Source organism: Siphateles boraxobius, unplaced genomic scaffold (genome assembly GCF_051911475.1).
Source record: "Siphateles boraxobius isolate OS27281-9 unplaced genomic scaffold, OSU_SipBor_1 100, whole genome shotgun sequence".
Taxonomy (NCBI): Eukaryota; Metazoa; Chordata; class Actinopteri; order Cypriniformes; family Leuciscidae; genus Siphateles; species Siphateles boraxobius.
Genome location: NW_027508701.1, coordinates 4,665,001 through 4,686,627, shown reverse-complemented (window position 1 = coordinate 4,686,627; position 21,627 = coordinate 4,665,001). Strand labels below are relative to the sequence as shown.

Below are 21,627 nucleotides of genomic sequence, written 5' to 3'. Positions count from 1 at the left end.
GAGCTGGTTTTAACTCCACCCACATGAAAAGCAAACTCTCTCCAGTGACACAGAGCAGTATTACATTTTCAGGTGACTCTCAGATCTGTTGCATGCATTAAAGCTGGGGTAGGCAATGTTTTCCATGCATCAAACCTTTTTTTGTTATACTCAATGAAAGTCTCTTCACATCCTGATAGCAGTCAATAAATAAAGTGTTCTAAATTTAAAGTCTCAGTCAGTATCATAATATTTTTGTCTAATCATTACATTCGGTCCTGCCTGCCTGTCAACATGTGCATATGCATAATTCAGATTCTGTTGAAGAAGTATTTGAACTTTACAGATGTAACGTGACAGACAATGAATTGTTCACCATGTGCAAGGATGTATTGAAGAAAACCAGTAACCCAGTGTTACACAGTGCAGATGTTACATTAAAGAGACATTTTCTCCTGATCTGACCATTAAAAGTTACTGTCACTGCTGCAACATAAAGAAGTTAGGAAGAATCAGTCATAATAAAAACACATTTTAGGTTCCACAACAAAATATTTTGACAAATTCCAAACACAGGAAAAAAGAAGTAAGAAATATAAACAGATAAATATATAGAGTGACGTCGAGGGTACAACAAATCAAAACATATAATTTAAACATAAATTTCTCAGAATTGTATTAGAAAAAAATTACAACAAACACTTTTGAAAGCATAATTTTAGTGCTGCCATATATGGTCATTACAGTTATGATAATAGCAATTTCTGACAATCCAGCAGGATGAAACTGAGTCTGTGGATCCTCTGAAACAATGACGACGTCTATAGTAGCTTTTATAAGATCCCACCAAATGAAGAACTCAGAGTGTTTGTACAGACCATCATCTTTGACGTGCTGAAGTCTCCAACAACAGATGATACCTGATACCTTAACAGCTTGTCATATATATCTGTGGTCATTAAAAATCCCATGGCACTTCTAGTAAAGAGTAGTGTTGTAACCCCAGTGTCCTGGCCACATTCTCTCCAATGGCCCTCGCCAATCATGGAATCCTAATAATCCCCATCCACTGAATTAGCTCTAACACAACACTCTCTCTCTTCTCCACCTATAGCTGGTGTGTGTGTGTGTGTGTGTGTGTGTGTGTGTGTGTGTGTGTGTGTGTGTGTGTGTGTGTGTGCGTGCGTGCGTGCGTGCGTGCGTGCGTGCGTGCGTGCGTGTGTGTGTGTGTGTGTGTGTGTGTGTGTGTGTGTGTGGTGAGCGCACTGGCGCCGTTGTACTTTGGCTGCCGTTCGCATCATCCCAGTGGATGCTCACACTGGTGGTGTTGAGGAGAGATCCCCGACATGATTGTAAAGTGCTTTGGGTGTACAGTAGTACATACGTTCAGGATAATGTCAGTTGGGACAATATGCAGAGGGAGAGAGTGCTCTTCTGAGATCGGGGCAAGAGTTTCTTCGCCAACGGCAAACACTCTCTCTCACACAAACACAAACACACACACACACACACACACACACACACACACACACACACACACACACACACACACACACACACACACACACACACACACACACACACACACACACACACACACACACACACACACATAGCATCAGAAAAAAAAGACTTGGTCAATGTACACTAGAATGTAGACAACCTCAAAGCTAATAGACTTAAAGCAAAAAAAATTATTTTGATTTCATAAAGTTTTTGTGTATAAGTTGTTTTATTTAAGAAATATGAAAATTAAAGTTTGTGACTGTTTAAAAAATAGACTGTTTGTTTTTGATGTCTGAAATGTTTCATTCAGCAGGTTGTGTAATCTGACACAGAGACACTGAGGCATCATAAACCCTGAATCCAGCATAGAGGGGTTCAGTGAATGTGGTGTTGAATGTGTATATGTGTGTAAGTGTGTGTCAGAGACGCTGTAGAAGGACAGAGTGCCATCCGACACGTCCACATACACTCCTACTCTATTAGAGGATGAAGGGGCTGGTATTTCCTTGTTCTTATTTTTGTGCCAGACAGTGAATCTGTTTTTACAGCAGTGCAGACACCAGGATTTATCACTGAATACAAACCAAGAGACACTTCCTCCTTTTCTGTTGATTCCTTTATACGTCACTGCTATATAAGCCCAGCCAGTCCATTCAGCCTCCCAGTAGCAGCGTCCAGTCAGACTCTCTCCACACAGAACCTGCTCACAGATCTCAAATCTCTCTGGATGATCAGGATACGGCTGCTCCTCCTGAACATGCGTCACCGTTCTGTTCTCCTCAGACAGGATGACATGAATGTTTGCTCTGTTTGGATCCAGTGTGAGATTACAGGCATCTGAACACAACAAGAGCGATCAGAACTAATGTAAATGAAGGACAACTTTAGAGCTGTATGTGAAAGAGACCTACATTTTCTCAGTCCTGGTGTGATTCTTAAATGTTCTCCATGATCCAAACTAGAACAAATATAATAAAAATATATATAATAAAAGCACAAATGATACATGTTTGATTATTAAACATTTCTTCCCAGAAGCAGCGAGTATCAATGAATAATTCTCAAAATGAGACACGCAAAACAGGAAAACAAGAGCCAAATACATTATAATTAATTCTAGAGTGTTAAGGCCTGTTCACATTAAGGATGATAACTATGACGATAACGATAAAAATATAGTTCTAAAAATAAAAGAATAGCAGAGTTCACACCACAATTATAACGATGAGAGTGCAGAGAAATGTCCCGGTTACATATGGTAACCCTTGTTCCCTGAAGGAGGGAACGGAGCCATACGCTGTGATCGACGAATAGGAATCTAGCTAGAGAGGCCAATCTACTTCGAGTGAAACTAAACGAGCCAATGCACATTGGCGTGCAATCATTTGCACACATATGGGACCCAGCCTAGACCCGGTGCTCAAGGATTCAACGGAAACCGGCTGTAACGGTCTAAACGTTACCTGAGTTTTATTGTTGTATTTTTTCTGGCTATTTCCTAAAAAGAGGTCTGGGTCACATGTAATACCTTTTGGAGCCTCTTGAGGGCACTAGGGCGCAGTGACTACGAGATATAAACCCAGTGTTGCCATATATATATATTACTTCACTTTTGGACCATACCAACTCTGGTGGTGCTATTTCACTGTGGTCATTATATGAGCATTGTTGGGAGGATCCTCTACACGTCTCTGGGAAGCGAGAAGTAGGGATCTGGGTGTTACCACGCTGTAGCGAGGCAACACCTTTGGCAACAATATCTTGGAATCAGGGATCTAAACCGGTTCAAGGAATAAAAACAAAAACAGGAAACTAATGAAATTTTAACAGGACCATAAACAAACAAAAAAAACCTTCTGAATGTAAACGCTTATTTGAAATACCATTATCCGATTAATAACTTTGTTTTATCATTCTGTTTAAGATTTTTATTTGGGAGTTAATCAAATATAAATTTAAACAGTACGGCCTATGCAAATGTGACGTTAACAAATTCCAACATGAGTGAAATGCCTGCGCTCAGTTGTCAAGTCATCCTATGTAATTCGCAAGGCAATGTGCTGCAGCAATTAGCTGTTGGATCACAGGAGTTTATCCGAAGATATGTTATCATGGTAGGTTATATCCAGCGTGGTGTGTTTTGATACCAGTTAAAATTACAGGTTAGGTTTGAACCTTTCCTATTCTGGAATTCCATTTTTTTTTTACTTTGTTGTCAAGATGAAGTGCTATGCACAGGCTGTATTGGCTATGATTAGATGGCAAATACCTGACTAAGACATTCTTCTCCACTCCTTAAATACATAAAACATTAGCCTTTACACACATCCTGTTTTGAATAAAGAAAACAATCTACTTATTCATAGAACCAGTTCTTTATTTACCCTTGCACTGAAAACAAGCAAAGACAGTCTTCAAAATACGTGCAGAACTTCATTCACAATTGAGACAGATGAAGCTTCCGTATGAGGTTATGCCGACAGTTTGAGTATTCACTCGAGTTAAGCTCTTAGAATAAAGTTCAATTCAAGCTCTGTTATAAAGTATAGGCAAAAAATAAATAAAAAATTAACCAGTGGTTTGTCTAATCAAACCATTTTCAGAACGATAATGTTAAAGGGTAACTAAACACTAAAACAACTTTTTTTAGTTAATGATCTGTAAGAATGGAGCTGTTCATAAACGCTGTTCATTGATTCGAGTAAATTTTTTGACATTTGGGTTTAAAGTGTTTTAATTCTACAATACATGGTGTAAAAACGTCTGAGTGCTGCCCTCTTCAGGTTGAACGGTGGCTACTGAAGTTGAATTTTCCTATTGGAAGTTGTGGTACTCTCTGATGTCAGAGAGTACCAGCTAGCCACGCCCTTGCCTACAGAGAGATGCGTCTCAGGTGCGCACCCCCCCCCCCCCCAAACCCCCCATCCCGCTGGGCTCCACCCACTTTTCCAGCCAATTACATTTTTTTTTACAGTTTTTAATCCCTGGTTGGAATCACTTTCAGAATTATTTTTTCCAGCTGATGACCTATAAAAACACTGACAACCAATCAGAATGGATCATGCTTAAAACAGCTTGAGCATTTAAAACGACAAAACTGCAGCAAGCTTATAATAAACAAAACGTTATTGTGTGTATTGTGTATAATACACTTTTGATCAGTGATAGCTGGAGCTCAGGTCAGGAAGCAGACAAACTGGCTAAACCGACCGTCTGCTAGCTGTCTCACGTCACCAAGATCAGATAAATCCCATCACATAGAGGCTCTTTCACCTAGATATCACCATATAGAGCCTGTGTCTGTTCCCCGAACTAGGAAATACAAAAAACTTCCAAACCCATTCAAGGGTAAAATAGTAATGGATATTCAACAAATAAAAAGCAGATATAATAAGGATGAACAAATTATAAAGCTTGAGTTGCTGAATATTCAATCCCTTACTTCAAAAGCACTTATTGTCACGGCAATAATGGCTAAGAAGCAATATGCAAGTAAAACTCTTCTTTATTAATAAATGTAGAATCTGATGGAGACTGAACACAGGGTGTGGCGCAGGGACGTCGATGGCCAACAGAGTGCAGGTGGAATGAAGAGAAGAGGTGACGATGATGATGGTGGTGAGTAATCCAGAACACGGAGACGAAGACACGACCGGAAACCAAGGACAGGAACAAAGCACATGAACTGGACGCCAAACGGGATCAGGAACACACACGCGACAACACCAAACAACGATCTGACAAAGGAGAAGACAAAACGTGGAGTATAAGAAGGGTAAGGTGGATGAGTTGCAGCTGGTGATGAAAGTGAAACCAGCTGCGCGTTGATCAGCGATGATGGGTTGGTCACGCCCCCTACTCACACACCCACACACGTATAACAACAAGGACACGAGAAAAGAAGGAAACAGTGAATTCATGAATCGTGACACTTATTGTTAATGATATGATTACAGATTATAACCTAGATGTGCTGTGTTTGACAGAAACCTGGCTAAAACCATATGATTACATTACTTTAAATGAGTCCCCCCCCCCTCCCCCCCCAAAAAATATTTGTTATAAACATGAGCCTCATCTGAAAGGCAAAGGGGGAGGTGTTGCTTTAATTTATAGTAATTTCTTCACTTAATTCGTTTGAAGTGATGATGTTTTTTTTAACGTCAACTAGCATAAGTAATAAATCCCGCTTGACATTTGTGCTGGCTACTTCATACAGGCCACCAGGGCACCATGCAGACTTTATCAAATAAATTGGCGGTTTTCTATCAGAGTTAGTACTGGCTACAGATAAAGATCAAGCGTAGCGTCAGTTCTGGCAGGTCACATTAGTCAAGCTTGCATCAGCTGATTAACGTCTACCTATAGGAATTCTCAGGAGCTAATTACCCTTCTCCATCCACAGCTCCTCCTTGGATCAGAATAAATTCTCGAATTATGTTGTACTTTAAAATCTTGAATTAAGGATATCTGCATACAGTCATGTTGGTTCTGTTCTGTTTACTCTATGGGGGTTATTGCTGCTCTCCCTGCTCTTATCCATGCTAGGCTGCATGGATGCGGAGGGAGTTCTCGCCCAGAATGGAACCAGACCGCCAATCCAAACTGTATGCTAATTGTCAATTGTATTTGACGATAGTGGTTCTGACAGAATCCCAATTATTGTTGATTTTACTATCCATGTAGATAATGAAAGATCGGGTTTCACATTTAGACACATTCTGAACTCTATTGGAGGGAGGCAACACATGTCAGGTAAACATGACAACATCATCAGGTAAACAAATGATAAACACACAGTTACAGCAGCCAGAAAAAACAAATGTTATAAAGTCAAGAGTCAAGAGCCCAACTAAAGCAAAAACTGATCTCCATAATGGTGACTATAACATTATATTCTTTTCAATAAATCATCAACATCTAAACCTCAGTTAATTTTCAATAAGACGTATTGAGATTCTGTAGACGAATGACAGAAATTGTTTAAGCCTCCTCTGCTGAGATCTTGAGAGATCTGTTAGTGTTTAATGATCTGTTGGGATTTAAAGGGTTTATGTTGTCTGAGTTTTGTTCACGTTTTGTGGGTCACCATTGTGCTAAAGAGTAGAGCATGTGCTTCAGTCCCGGGGAAGACCAAGAAACACTGATGATATGCTGCATGTTGCTTTATAGCAGTAATCTATTGCAGTGGTCTATTAACCACTTTGTTAAGTTGGTTTTTAAAAAAATGTATTCAGTTAAGTTTCAGTTTGTTAAATACAAATAAATGCACAGTCTATCATTGTCCAGACAGTCTTTTGTATGTTTTAATATTAGCAGCCTTGAGAAATTTAAGCCAATCGTTTTCCACGTTTTCTAAATGCACTCAACTGATTACATTTTACAGTGTAAATATATTGTAATATATTTTCCAATATATGAAAAGCGGCAATTCCTTCTGTAATATTCAATATATTGTAATATATAACACATTCTATTCATGCTATATATTATTTCATATATGTTTCAGTATATTTACACCATATAATATATTGATCATAAAAATATGGAAATATATTTTTGTTCAGTAAGGGTGAACGGGTCTTTAGGGTGTGGGTCAACACCTGTCAACATCTGATGCTATGGCTTTGATGCTATGGCATCAAATTCAAGGCTTTGATGCTTGCTTACAGATCTACCACAGACTCAGCTCCGTCCTACTTTCACTGACTCCTACAAGTCTACACCCCTACCAGAAGCCTACAATCGGTCAATGAGCGACGGCTCGTGGTACCATCACAGCGAGGCACTAAATCACTCTCCAGAACATTCTCATTCACAGTTCCATGTTGGTGGAATGATCTCCCCACCCTTGACCGAATAGCAGAATCCCTGACAGCATTCAAAAGACAACTGAAAAATCATCTCTTCGGTGAGTACTTAACATAATTTTTTTTAAACACCTTTCCTTCTCCTTTAAATCCACCCTTGTCTGTTTTTTTGCTACTCTGAGCAATGCCTGAACTTTGTATTTTGACCACTTCGTGCGTTGTTCTTGCCTCTTCATGATGACTTGCTTGCTTTAGTCCTCAGTTTTAAGTCGTTTTGGATAAAAGCATCTGCTAAATGACTAAATGTAAATGTAATATGATGCGAGACATGCATTGTGATTCTTTAAAAGTAGAACCCATAATAATCAGTGATAGTGTATCTACACAAAATGCAGTGCCACACAATGAGTCAGAGACAGTAAACTGATACCCGGTTCTATTTCTGACAGACAGAGATCTCACCCCCTTCGAGCCCCTCTGGGATTACTTGAAGGGATAGAAAAACTGAAACAGATTAAATCCATAAGAACTGGTGCTTTTTAAAGAGAAAGTGTTGTCTCCAAGCATTAGCAGATTATCAGTATTAGTAATCTTGAGTAAAAAAAAAAAAAAACTGCCCCACATTTTTGAGTATCTGCAGTTTGTAGTTTGGATTCTTCAGTTTGTGGTTGAGTAGCTGAATTCCTGATTGTCCTGGGTGATTGTAGCTCAGATCCAGCTCTCTCAGGTGTGAAGGGTTTGAACTCAGAGCTGAAGACACAAAACCACAGCCTTCCTGTCACCATACAGCCCGAAAACCTACAGACACAAATTCAGATCATCTACAGACATACACAGTCAGACATACAAACACATATCAGCATTATGACCGGTCATAATATACCTCAGTATCTCCAGCTGACACTTCAGTCCATCAGAGAGCAGCTTCACTCCTGAAGGGTCATTGTTAATCAGATCCAGCTCTCTCAGGACAGAGTTTGAGGATTTTAGTGCTGATGACACAATTTGACAATGCTGGGAAGTGAGATTACAGCCAGCTAAACTGGAACCAAGCAAAACACCATTTTCAGTTAATAAACTATTAACCAGGCTATTTTCTCTGCAAAATTCAATTAAATTTAAATCTGGCAAATGTTACAATTTATAATTTCCTTTCAGAGAGGATAATTTCACACTGCAGGAACAGTTTTTAACTTTAATAAAAGTAATTAACTCACAGAGCTTTTCTGCAGTTGCTCACAGCTGGTATCAGTCTTCTTCTAACCTCATCTGATGTGTTGTATTTCTTGAGGTCTAGCTCATCCAGCACCTCCTCTAACATCTGAAGCATGTAGGCGATTGTTGAGCAGTGAGCAGGAGAGATTTTCTTCTCTGAGTGTTTGTCTGATTTCACAAACTCCTGAATCTCTCTGAACAGAGTCTGATCTTTCAATTCCAGCAGACAGAGGAACTGTCTGGAGGAACACCCCTGTCTGCAACTACTCTATTATAGAGTTTATGCAGTGAATCAAAACATGCTTCTGTATTGCTGCTTATGTGGCAGTAAAACACATAGAAAGCAGCAAGAAACTCTTGAATGCTCAGATGAATGAAGCTGTAGACTTTTCTCTGATGAATCACAGAATCCTCCTTAAAGATCTCAGTGCACATCCCAGAATGCACTAAGGCGTCTGTGACGTCTATGCCGCTCTCTCTCAGGTCCTCCTCATAGAACATCACATTGCCCTTCATCAGCTGTTTGAAAGCCACTTCAGCAAGTTTCACAATCACTTCTCTGTTGGACTGCAGGGGTGTCTCTGGATCTCGCTCTTCATACTTCTGATTCCTCATGTGGATCTGAATCAGCAGGAAGTGGATGTACATTTCAGTCAGAGTTTGAGGGATTTCTGCACTCAGATCTTCTTTGAGGAGCTTCTGGAGCACAGTGGATGAGATCCAGCAGAAGACAGGTATGTGGCACATGATGTGGAGGCTTCTTGCTCTTCTGATGTATGAGATGATTCTGCTGGCTTGACGCTTGTCACTGATTCTCTTCCCAAAATATTCCTCCTTCTGAGGCTCATTGAATTTCTGTCAGACGGTTGATGTATTTGGAGGGGATCTGACTGGCTGCTGCTGGTCTTGAGTTGATCCAGATGAGAGCCGAGGGAAGCAGCTGGATCAAGTTCAGCTCTCGAAATGGAAGAACAAACATGAAATCTACATCCGGATTTGCTTTTCCCTCTGCCCAGTCCAGAATGAACTTCTGCACAGAGACGGATTTTCCAATTCCAGTGATGCATTTAGTAAGAACTGTCTTGATTTGGTCTTTCTCCTCACATTCAAGTTCATGCAAGGGTTTAAATATGTCATTGCAATAGATTGGAGTGTCTTGTGAGTGTTGTGTTCTGGCTGTTTTCTCCATCTGTAAAACCTCATGTTCTTCATTCACTCCTTCTCTCTCTCCTTCTATGATGTAGAGCTGCGTGTAGATCCTGTTCAGGGGGGTTTGATTCCCCTGTAGTTTCATTCCCTCAAATAATCTCTCATTCTTGTTCTTCATTCTGGTTTTGTACTGGTCTTTGACTCTCTGCAGGTCTTCAGTCTCCAGTGTCTGAAGGGCAGCTTCAGTTTTGTCCTGTCTGATGTGGGTCTGATAATGGGATGTAGAGGACGGCACAGTAAAATTAAAAATAAAAGATCACGGATACAGCGATTAAAATGAATGTTGGAGACCATCAGAAATAAATTAGTTAGTGGATATGATTTTGACACCCTCTTGTGCAGAGCATATGAGTATATTTAGGTGTTATTTCATTGAGTTCCTTAAATAATTATTCATCTGACATGGCACTACAGTAAATTAACAAATACAAGTTTATACTAACAAAGGCTCAAGGGTCATTCTTGCATCACTGAATGTATGTGGTTGCATCATGGATCTGTTACTCTTCACAGACACACCGCTGGATTTTGGTGACTCTGATCACTGTCTATTCCTCCTACTGATACTGAGAAGAACGAAACAACATTTTACATATACTTTTTGTATAGCTATATGCAATATAAATGACATTAGTAGTTATGTAACACACATTTCGAAGACTAGATGGGAAGATGTTTCCATTGAGGTTCAGTACAACTTTCAAGAAAATGACTTTGTGCCTCTCTGAGATGGTACCAGAGATGCCACACACTCACCAACTGCAGGCTTCCGGAATGTACTGTCAGTCACTTTGGATAAAAGTGTCTGTGTGGCAAGGGGGGCGTGGTTTTGCGAAATCTGTAACGAGAGAGGAGCCAGTGTCAGCTGTGTCGTGAGTAAGTAGGTCAAGTGCAGATGATGAACACCTGTGTCTGATTGCAGTGATTAGCGTGGAGAGACCGCATATAAGCCAGTAGGAATGAGAGAGCGGGTGAGAGAGAGAAGGACTCGGGACTCGCACGCTGCACACGGACTGAGAGCTGGAGACACAGCGGGAAGAGGTTGTTCTATGAATGTTGCTGTAGCTAAGTCTACGGTGGAGGCGCATGTGGTGCAACTTTTGTATTCTTTTACTTGTTACGAGTCAATAAAGTGCGAGTCCCAGTCAAGCCGACCCTGTCTTCTTTCTTCCACACACATTGAACCTCACTACAGTCTGCTAAATGCTAAAATAGCTAGTTCTTACCTGGCGTCAGAGGTCACTGTAGCATCTCTGAATGTATTGGGTTGCATCATAGATCTGTTACTCTTCACAGACACACTGCTAGGTTCTGAAGATTTTGATCTCGGTCTCTTCTTCCTTAAGATACCAAGAAGATAGACAAAAACAGCATTTTACATACACTGTAAAACATTGTCTCACAAATTAATGGTAAAATACAGGCAACACTGTTGCCAGTAATTTACAGTTAATTGTACATTTCTTTACTGTACTATACAGTATGTTACTGTAAAAATACCAGGCATTAAATGAAAACTCAAGTTGATTAATTTCATTTGTAGAAATCCACTGTCTTAAATTGATTAACTGCCATAAACTAATATTTATAATGTGCTAATAATATGAGCATATTATTACTGTGAAATAATTTAATTTTAGTACACCAAAGATTTTCACTAGATCAGAACTGGCCCGCCAGCAATATTGTCTGGCCCGCCGGAATATTTTGGAAGTCCTTTTTTTTTTAAATCAGCCTATTTTTATTTTTATTACCTGATAAAAAATATTTGCACTAAATGCTGCACAAAACTCTTCCACTACTTGCGAAAGGACGTAGCTGCGCCGCGATTTCACCGCCGCATACTGTGTGAAACGCCCATAAGGAATCATGTGGCGCGGGATTACATTTTAAAGAAAAAACACGGTATCGGTCGGAACTCTGGTGTACCTATACTTTGGACGGAGTGGGCGGTCTGACTGACAATAGCCCACTCCCGACATCTTTTGACAGCGTATATCCGCACTTCATTCTGACACCTGTACACCAGCTCTGAGGAGCTGTTTGGTGCTGAAACCATTGTCAGTCAACAACATTCTTTTTTTTGCAAGGATGTTTGAAATACCATACTTCATTTTTCAGTAGGGCAATATGGTTTTCGTTTATGCTGCTTAGAAATTTGAGTGATAGGCTTTGTACTATTTAATTTATTTTTCATAAATTTTTTGTGTGACATTTTTTTCTCTGCTGACAGTAAAATGTTAAAATAATATTTTATATTGACACGAACACAATATTTGTATAGCATTTATAATTGTTTATAGGCTTCTGAATCTCTCTCTTTCCGTTAGAGACATTTGAATGTGAGATTCTGAAAACGAGATCTAAATTCTGCGGACCCGTCAGGTCGGGAAATAAAGCGGGTGAACACAGAGTGTATTTTAAGCAGTTGCTGAATGGAACCTCATGGGAGCGGGACGAAAAAAAAACAGTCCCGCGCAGACCTCCTTAAACCTTAGGTGTGTATGTGTGTGTCCCGAATAAATAATAATAAAAAAAAGGAATAAAGTTCAAAAGTCGGACTGTAAGCGAATGAGGCATGATTGCTATTCACGCCTTTATTAAAATGTCTGTAATCTGTTACCACAATAGTACTTGATCTGATTAAAACAATTTCATTGATATATGCCTACTAAGGTGTTAAATTAAAAATTGAAATTTGTCTAATCCAGCAATTCCTTTTTTTCTATTTTTGATCTGAGTACACAATCAGAAAACCCGTCGTTATTCGTTTTTTCATTTTAGTTCAGGAAATAAATAATTGAAAAACAAGTAGTTTTTGCCAAAACGTTTTAAGCTACAAATGTATTATTCACAACATTGAAATGGGAGGTGAGACAGAGTTCATTACAGTTTTTTTCGATCGCTAAACGACAGTGAGCACAACTGGAGCTACATGTGCAAAACTCTAACTACAGTCTGCACTACCAACAGTCACCTGAGCTAAACAGTTCACATCACCTGCAAAACTCACTCCAAGCAACACAACTCTTAACACATGGCTCAAAACAGACTCAGTGCAACCAAACACATGCACAACCCTCACTAGGATAACACACACTGTCACTCAGAACACACTGAGAGTAACGACACTATCATCAAACACCAATACAGAAAATACAAACTTTTCATCTTTACAGTTTGAACTATTTCAGTGACTTCATACAAAGTAATATTTTTTTCAAAGAAAAGAGTGACATTCTTTCAGATGATTTATTTACATTTTTAGAACATAATTCTTTACGTAAGGTAAATGAAATTAGCAGTTTGCTTCAATATTCAGTTTGTAGTAATTTACGGAATTACAGTAATGAGAAAAAAATGTAGAAACTAAAAGTACATACTTTAATTCGAAAAAAATAACAAACAAGACCTGCTTAACCTTTCAGCTGAAATTGCAATCAGCAGTGTTTGAAAGGCACAAGGCTGAAATCTATTCTGTTTTGAATGTGTGGTTCACGGTTTTGACAGCAGTGTGTTAGCATTTGAACAAAGTGCTGTAAATCCACAGTGTTGTGCAGGTTGTGGTTAAAGTCATGGGATAAGTGTGTAGAGTTTTGAAAGCTGTGTTCAAGCAATGAAAAATGAACTAGAGTTTGGTCCACATGAACTGCTGCTGTGCAGACTGTAGTTAGAGTTTTGCACATGTAGCTCCAGTTGTGCTCACTGTCGTTTAGCGATCGAAAAAAACTGTAAGAGTATTTCATTTGTATCCATAGGCTCACTCCGTGTAGCTGGCCCACCATCTACTGGCTAAAAAAAATATGTGCCCGTGGCCAAAGTTACTTGCCGACCCCTGATCTACACAGTCACTGCCAGTTAAATAAAGCAACATGCAGCATATGTGTTGCCAGTATATTACTGTTTTTTAACCTACAGTTTATTGCTGTTAAAATACATTTAGTGGGTGTCACATTCACATTAGTTTGGACTCGTTATGTTTAGTATTCACCTGCCTTTGTCACTAATCTGCTGTCACGGACACTAATTACATTCAGCTGTACACTCACCAATCACCATCATTAACACCTGCATATATGTTCAGTTCTGTTTCAGTTCAGTGTCCATTATTGTCAATGTTAAGTGTGTGTTGCTCTCTGTTCACCTGTCTGTTGGATCTCTAGTAAATAAACCTTTGTATTGGATTATACGTCTTCCTCATTTGTCTGCCAGCAACCACCCATGACAGAATACCGGACCAAACAATTTGAACACGTTTGTATATTTTTTTTTCTCCCTATTTTCGTGTTCAGTGTTTTCGTTCCATTTTTCACCCCTACTTGCACCATGGACTTTCCTGCAGTTCAACTCATGTGCCTTGAGTAGGGAGAATGCTCTCTCGAGAAACATTTAGAAACATTTCTGGATCTCGCCTATCAGACCACCTTCCCGGACAACTGGCTCTCCAAACTATCCCGAAGACTTTATATATTTTTTTGGTTTCTGCATTGGACTTCAGTCTCTCCTCCAGTCTCCAGCCATCTGTGCCACCCAGTCATCTCTGTCACCCTTCCATCCCTCGGCACCACCTCTGCCTCTCAGTAGTGTGGTATCACCTCGGGCCTGTTGGGAGCATCTTCTCCTGGGCATGAGTAGCCCAGGCTCAGTCTCGCCGGACTACCTCGGCACGTCGGCTCCACTAAGGTAAGACATCGCTTCACCTCCACTGCGGACTTGCGGACCTTCTGCTGCTCTCTGGTCTTCCCCCCCTTCTGCTACGGCTTGCTCCGCCCTACCTCAGGCTCCACCTCCGCCCTCGGTCGCCCCAACTCGCCCTCAGACCTCCGGATCCCCTCCTCACTCTTGGGAGGTCGTCGCTTCAGCTCTGTCGCGGATCTTCAACATCTCGGCTCATCGGCTGCGCGGTGGGCTCCATCCGTGCCGTCGTCTCCGGTCAGTCCCATGGCGGCCCTCATCAGTATTCCTCCATGGATCCTCCCAACGTCAATGCCGCCGTTATGGTGATTATGTATTGATATCATAACCATCATATAGTCTCCTGATCAACTGAACTCATCCAGTGTTTAATTCTTTATCAATAGTGTTACATTACCACCAATGTGAAGCTTCAGCAAGAGTTCCAACAGCAATCAGTTATAATGAAGGATTTAAAAAAAAAACACATCATACATAAAACTAAACAGCTAGAGTCATTTGGACAAACATCAGCACATGAATCTCAACAATGGTGGCAATAAAAATCCATTCAGCTGCATAATTTATTCATGCTGAGGTGCATGTTGGGAGTTTTGCACTATGCTGGCATCCAGCGTGCATTGCGACATGAAACTTGTGATTGTTGAGATTCATATGCTGATTGTTGATGTCTGTATGTGTCTAAGTCATGCAGGAGTTCAATATGTTTTATGCCCTATATGATTGTCATTTCTTTCAAAACTACTCATTACTGAAACATTGCTGGATCTCATGCTGTATTCACAGAGATACTATACTCAATAAATATAAAATTAAAATACCCATTAAATCTAAGATTAGACACGGGAAGAGATCAGTGAATCTGACAAGTCCATGATTATTACAGCATCGCCACAACAGCTAAAAACACCCAATCAACTTCATCTTGCCTTTTTCATGCCATAACAAATGTGTCTGCCAAATGCTAAAATGGCTAGTTATTACCTGAGGTCAGAGGTCACTGTTGCATCACTGAATGTATGGGGTTGCATCATGGATCTGTTACTCTTCACAGACACACCACTGGGTTCTGGAGATTCTGATCTCTGTATCTTCCTCTTGCTGATACTACTACCAAAAGATTATTTTTTTAAAATGTAATTTTAGACCTATTTGTTGTTTGTATTTTAACCCCTTACTACACACACCCCATTTTGGCAAGTGGGGCATAAATGACATACCTAAAATAAAAAGGGTTCTGCTCATAAGTCATTCTGGATAGACGCATAATCAACATATATTTAGAAAGATGAAACTGGAGAAGAATTACTCAGACTTTTATTAATATGGAGATATATATGCTCAAACATAAAAAACAAAAATAAGAATATTAAGAATATAATTTTTAAATGTATAAAAATATTACGTGGCTGTGGTATAACAACTTATAACCACAATTATGGTGAAGCCACAAGTGTGCTCATGCTTCACTTCAAATCTGAGGATGATATCTCTAAAAATGCTGTTTATGGAACATTTTCTGAGACCATGTAATGTGAGAAGGCTAATAAAATGCTAATTCAATTATTTATGGCCTCTATAACTCCCCTGAACTCTAATGTCGGGCGCGGAGAATTGCCCATTCTCGATTATTTATCGATTATCGAAATCTCTATTAATTTTATAGTATATTTTATATAAATAGCTATATTTACTTGTTTTCATTCATGTCTATTACAACAATACAAAGAGCAATGTGTAACATTTTACCAGATTTAGTGCTACAGTTATTCACTTTTATTTGTTCTCCATCTCCACTAAATGTTTTTTCACTAATTTAATGCAATTATTGTGAACTCAAGAACTCTTGCTGCTGAATTATCCACTATTCTAGTTTATAATAGAATTTTGTCATAGATTATGATTATATAATTTTTTAATCTGTTATTTTTCTTTATTTGTTATGTTTAACCCACAAAAGAGTGATTATCAGTTAACAGAGGTATAGAAATTATACATTGATTTTACACTGATATCGGATCGATTTCGGACGATAATGGGAATTTTTTATATCGGATCGGATCGTTTCTGAAAAAATGGTATCGGTTCATCCCTAATGAAAATGACCAGATGAAATAGAGGTTTGCTTTTGTTACATTTAAAATTGAAATTGTTTTTTTTTTGTTGAGTGTTGTTTAGTTGGATTCAGACCTGTTGGACTCGGACTCGATTAAGGTGAACTCAAACCTTTATTACACTTTATTTTACACAAGTTTATTGTTCACATATTATAATTGTGACGAAAGGAGGAAATGGTGACAGTATAGAGAAGACTTTTTTATCAATTACATACAGAGAGTTAGGGACTGTTCGTTATTTATTTAAGGGGTCACCAGAGGCAAGGCGAGGCAAGGCAAGTTTATTTATATAGCACATTTCATACACAATGGTAATTCAAAGTGCTTTACATAGAAGAAATTAAAATAATCAAAAGAAATCAGAATAATTAAAACAGTTTAGAATAAAAGATAAAATACAGAAATAATCACATGAAATCAGAATAATTAAAACATAAAATAAAATACAGTGCAAACAGTCGGACGAACAGTGGCACAGTGCTCATTCAGTAAATGCACAGTTAAACAGAAGTGTTTTGAGTCTGGATTTGAATGTGACTACTGTAGGAGCACATCTGATCTCTTCTGGAAGCTGGTTCCAGCTGCGGCTGGCATAGTAGCTAAAAGCAGACTCGCCATGCTTAGAGTGAACCCTTGGTATTTCTAGCCGATGTGATCCTAATGTTCTGAGTGATCTGTTGGGTTTATATTCACTGAGCATATCTGCAATGTATTGAGGTCCTAGGCCATTTAGTGATTTATATACCAGTAATAATACTTTAAAATCAATCCTAAATGTAACTGGCAGCCAGTGTAAAGACCTGAGGACTGGTGTGATGTGTTCATATGTTCTGGTTCTGCTCAGCGTTCTGTATGAGCTGCAACTGTCTTATGGTCTTTTTGGGAAGGCCAGTGAGAAGTCCATTACAATAATCCACCCTACTGGTGATGAAAGCATGCACAAGTTTTTCTAAGTCTTGACTGGAAACAAAGCATCTAATTCTTGCAATATTTTTCAGGTGATAGTATGCTGATTTAGTTATTGCTTTGACATGACTACTGAAACTAAGGTCTGACTCCAGAGACACACCCAGATTCCTGACTTGATTTTTAGTTGTTTGACCCCTAGACTGAAGGTATGCGTTCACCTTGAGAACTTCATCTTTGTTTCCAAACGCAATGACTTCAGTTTTATCTTTGTTTAACTGAAGAAAGTTTTGGCACATCCAATTGTTTACTTCATCAATGCATTGGCAAAGGGAGTCAATGGGGCTGTAATCGTTAGGCGATAGGGATAAGTAGAGCTGTGTGTCGTCTGCATAGCTATGGTAAGCGATTTGGTTCTTTCTCATTATTTGGCTCATTGGGAGCATGTACAGGTCGAATAGGAGTGGCGCAAGAATTGAGCCTTGCGGGACTCCGCATGTCATGGATGTCCACTCAGACTTATGGTCTCCTATACTCACATAATAACCTCTGCCTCCTAAGTATGACCTGAACCATTTTAGGACTATCCCAGAAAGCCTGACCCAGTTTTCCAGCCTGTCAAGAAGTATTTTGTGATCGACAGTGTCAAATGCAGCACTGAGGTCGAGTAGTACCAGCACTGATAATTTGCTTGTATCAGTATTTAAGCGAATATCATTTATTATCTTTATGAGCGCAGAGGAGTTTTGAGATCTGTAGTCAAAAAAGTCGCCAGTACAAAGCCTTCGCCAGTAATACATTTTTCTATGACCCTCCAAAATGATTGTGAAAAAAGGCATGACCCTCCCCTGGAAAAAGGCATGACATCTTTGCGCTTGGCAAAGATGTTCAGATAGCCATTGTTTTTTTACAACCATGACAAACGACTAAACTCCTGCTTTCTCATCTTACTAAGGCTGTAACGATAGACCAAACCTACAATTCGGTTCGTATCATAATGTTTTATTTTAGATTTAGATTTTAGATTTTTAGATTTTCGGTGCTGATGCAGTGGTGACGCGTTCATGTAACAAGGGTGGCTCTCCCAATAAAGTATCTTAAAGCTGCCACAAAGAACCGGCAAAAGTAATGATTATGAATATGTCAAATATAGCAAGGAGAGATTTTAATTGTTTATTAATAAACATGTTTTTTTGTGTCAGTGTGTCGGCTTCAAGACGAAGTTGACGATGCTGACTCGCGATCTTCACAGTAACGCGCCAGAGAGAAGTGCAGATTTCATACGGATTACATAAGCAGAGAGCAGTCTGTTTTTCGTTTTTAAATGTTCTGTTTAAAAGTAGACATCAAGCTTTCTATATATTTCTCAAGTCTGTGAGGCAAGTACATTATACGCTGAGTTTCGGTTCATTTATGAGAGAGAGTCCAGTTCATGCGCCGGCGACTCCGTGTCATGATGATCTATTTTCTACTATATTTACTTCTTATTTATTAAATCCAGGTAATTGGTTGATGAAACATTAATTAAAATTAAGATACAATTAATAAAAAACTAAATTTACTTTAAAGAAAGGCTTTGTGCTTTCTGAAGTCGCTTTCAGAGCGGTCATGTCCGTAACGGAGAACTGTCACGTCCGTAACATTGTTTTTTTCCTCATAAATGCGAAAAATAAAATAAAAAACAATATTTTATGTTCTGTGGAGGCCGACCATTCTTCATCCGGTTATTAGCCTACTTTTGTTTTGCGCAGTGTAGCCTAATTCGTAGAATTATTAAAAAATATTTTGCCACCTAAAAGTTAAAGATTTGTTGTGTCAGGTCACATGTGTATTTCGCTCATATTAAATATAAAACGCATGTGTAGACTGATATTTTGCTAATTTCTTGACTCCTTTATTAAGGGGGTATGGATTTATAAACAGATTCAGTATTAAATGCATTTTCTGATAATTTATATTTCAAGTTTTGACTGCAAATGTCACGTCCATAACGCTGGAATTGCCCAATTTTAAAGAATTTATCCTCAACTATTTTTTTTTGGTGTAGGTCTGCGTATTTCATTATGTTAACTTAAAATAATTCTAATAGTAATTTAAAAATGTGGTAGCCCTACGTCTAACACATCACACTCCACTGTTATGGTGGCAATTTCAGTAGATTTACTCACTAACATTGTTGTGGAAACACAATAAGAATGGAAACTAAAATATGGTAGTATCGTACAGCACACATTCTATCAGCTGCAGTTCTGGCGCCTCAGTCCCAATACACTCAACGTACATTCATATCACATGTTAATGCCGCGGTAGAGTTGCACTCACAGGACACTGCACTTACTCGCAATCACAAAAGTTCATTATTTGCTCGTGCTTTAAAGCTATGCCGGGTAAACATTTCATTGGCGTTCTGTACATGATGCACTTTTTCTGAGCGCGTACTGAAGTGCGAGCACACCGTCAGACAGCGCCAAACTCTTTGACAGTATAAGAAGGGCCAAACTGGATTTTTTGTTGGGTCAGACCCATCTGATAGCGATGGGGGACCGAGACCGAGAGAGCTACATAAAGCTACATAGAAAAAATATTCCCCAAACAAGCCACTTTGAAATGTTGCTGTTTTCATGAATACAAAAGTTGGGTGACCCTCCCCCTAGACTAAAAAAAGTTGAATGACCCTCCCCTCAACAAAGAATAAAAAGACATGACCCTCCCCTATTTTCCTCCGGTGAGCCTTTCCATAAATACCGAACGGTCCCTTAGTGCTCACATAGCGATTCAGTCAAGTGCTTGTGGAAAAATCAGTCTTTAAATGTTTCCTAAATCCAAGGCACTTTGGGAAGGGTTGGAAAGATCATTCCATCAATGAGGATCGATGACAGTCAAGATTCAGGAAACCATGAGACAACAATCATTCAACAACCACACAGGCTTCAGGAATGCACTGTAAGTTACTCTGGATTAAAATATACATATATATGTGCTATAATGTGACAATATGTGCTGAATGCTAAATGAGCAGTGTCTTGCCTGGGGTCAGAGGTCACGGTTCATCACTGAAGGCCGCGGGTGGATCAGCGCTCGACACAGCCGACGGAGAACTCGTTTTACAGCAGCGTCTTCAACAACAGTTTCCTCAAGAACAATAGACAGATGTTTATGAGTAGCTTTGCATACTTATCTATGCAATAAATGTGCAGTTATGTTGCAGTTAAAATGTTTTGACCCGTAGTACACTGCAGTATATGAAATCATACTCATAATTTGTTGAATTATTACTGCAGGACATTGCATTGTCTAAATACCTTCCCCATAATACTGTAATGTAATTGAAATTTAAAGTTCCTATTCCTTTATTGAAGGAACATCCCATAATCAACTGTTTAGTGTTTATAGTCAGAACATTGAACAAAATTAAAAAGCTTAGTGCACTCATCAACAACTAGTGCCTTGTTCAAAAAAGAGGCTATAACTTCCTTGTAGCACGTCTAAGGTATTATACAGCTAAGGTTCAGTGCAATACAAGTTAAACTCAATTTAGCATAAATGCTGTTAAAGGGAACACGAATGTTTTTTATTTGCAACCAAGCAGATCTCATCCCCCATTGACTACCGCAGTATTTCCCCTACTATAGTCAACGAGTGGCGAGATCTGCTTTGGTTACAAACATTCTTCCAAATATCTTCCTTTGTGTTCAGCAGAACACACACACACACACACACACACACACACACACACACACACACACACACACACACACACACACACACACACACACACACACACACACACACACACACACACACACACACACACACACACACACGCAGGTTTGGAGCCACTAGCTGTGAGTAAATTATGATTTAGGGTGAACTGTCCCTTTAAGTTCAGCAGAGCATCAGCTGCACTGCAGAGTTAAGCTCCTTTAGTTTCAATATAGGGCTGTGGTATAGATGTGTGGTAAATTACATGTACAAATGCGATAAAACCAGTGCTTTAAGTGGGCCGGTACGCGCCGTTACTCAGTACCGCCACTTCCAAATATAGCTCTTACCGCCACCTCTCTGTGCGCCCAGAAGGTGCTTTTAGCGTACCGGTACGCTCCTTTGCACATCTGTTTTAATCATTTGGCTGCCCTGCCGCTTTTCAGAGCGCCCTTCACAATGCACGCCAACTAATTCGTCCCACCGAG

At 39.3% G+C, this 21,627-nt stretch overlaps 1 pseudogene across 1 annotated transcript; it reads right to left on the bottom strand.

Moving 5' to 3' along the window:
* Positions 1–1,767: 1,767 nt before the first annotated feature.
* Positions 1,768–11,778, bottom strand: LOC143747235 (uncharacterized; annotated as a pseudogene). The gene is made up of 8 exons (XR_013206698.1): positions 11,683–11,778; positions 8,810–9,927; positions 8,513–8,720; positions 8,165–8,337; positions 7,918–8,045; positions 5,026–5,222; positions 2,397–2,443; positions 1,768–2,322 (listed from the first exon to the last, which is right to left on the bottom strand). The product of XR_013206698.1 is annotated as an uncharacterized LOC143747235 (transcript).
* Between the last annotated feature and the right edge of the window lie 9,849 nt (positions 11,779–21,627).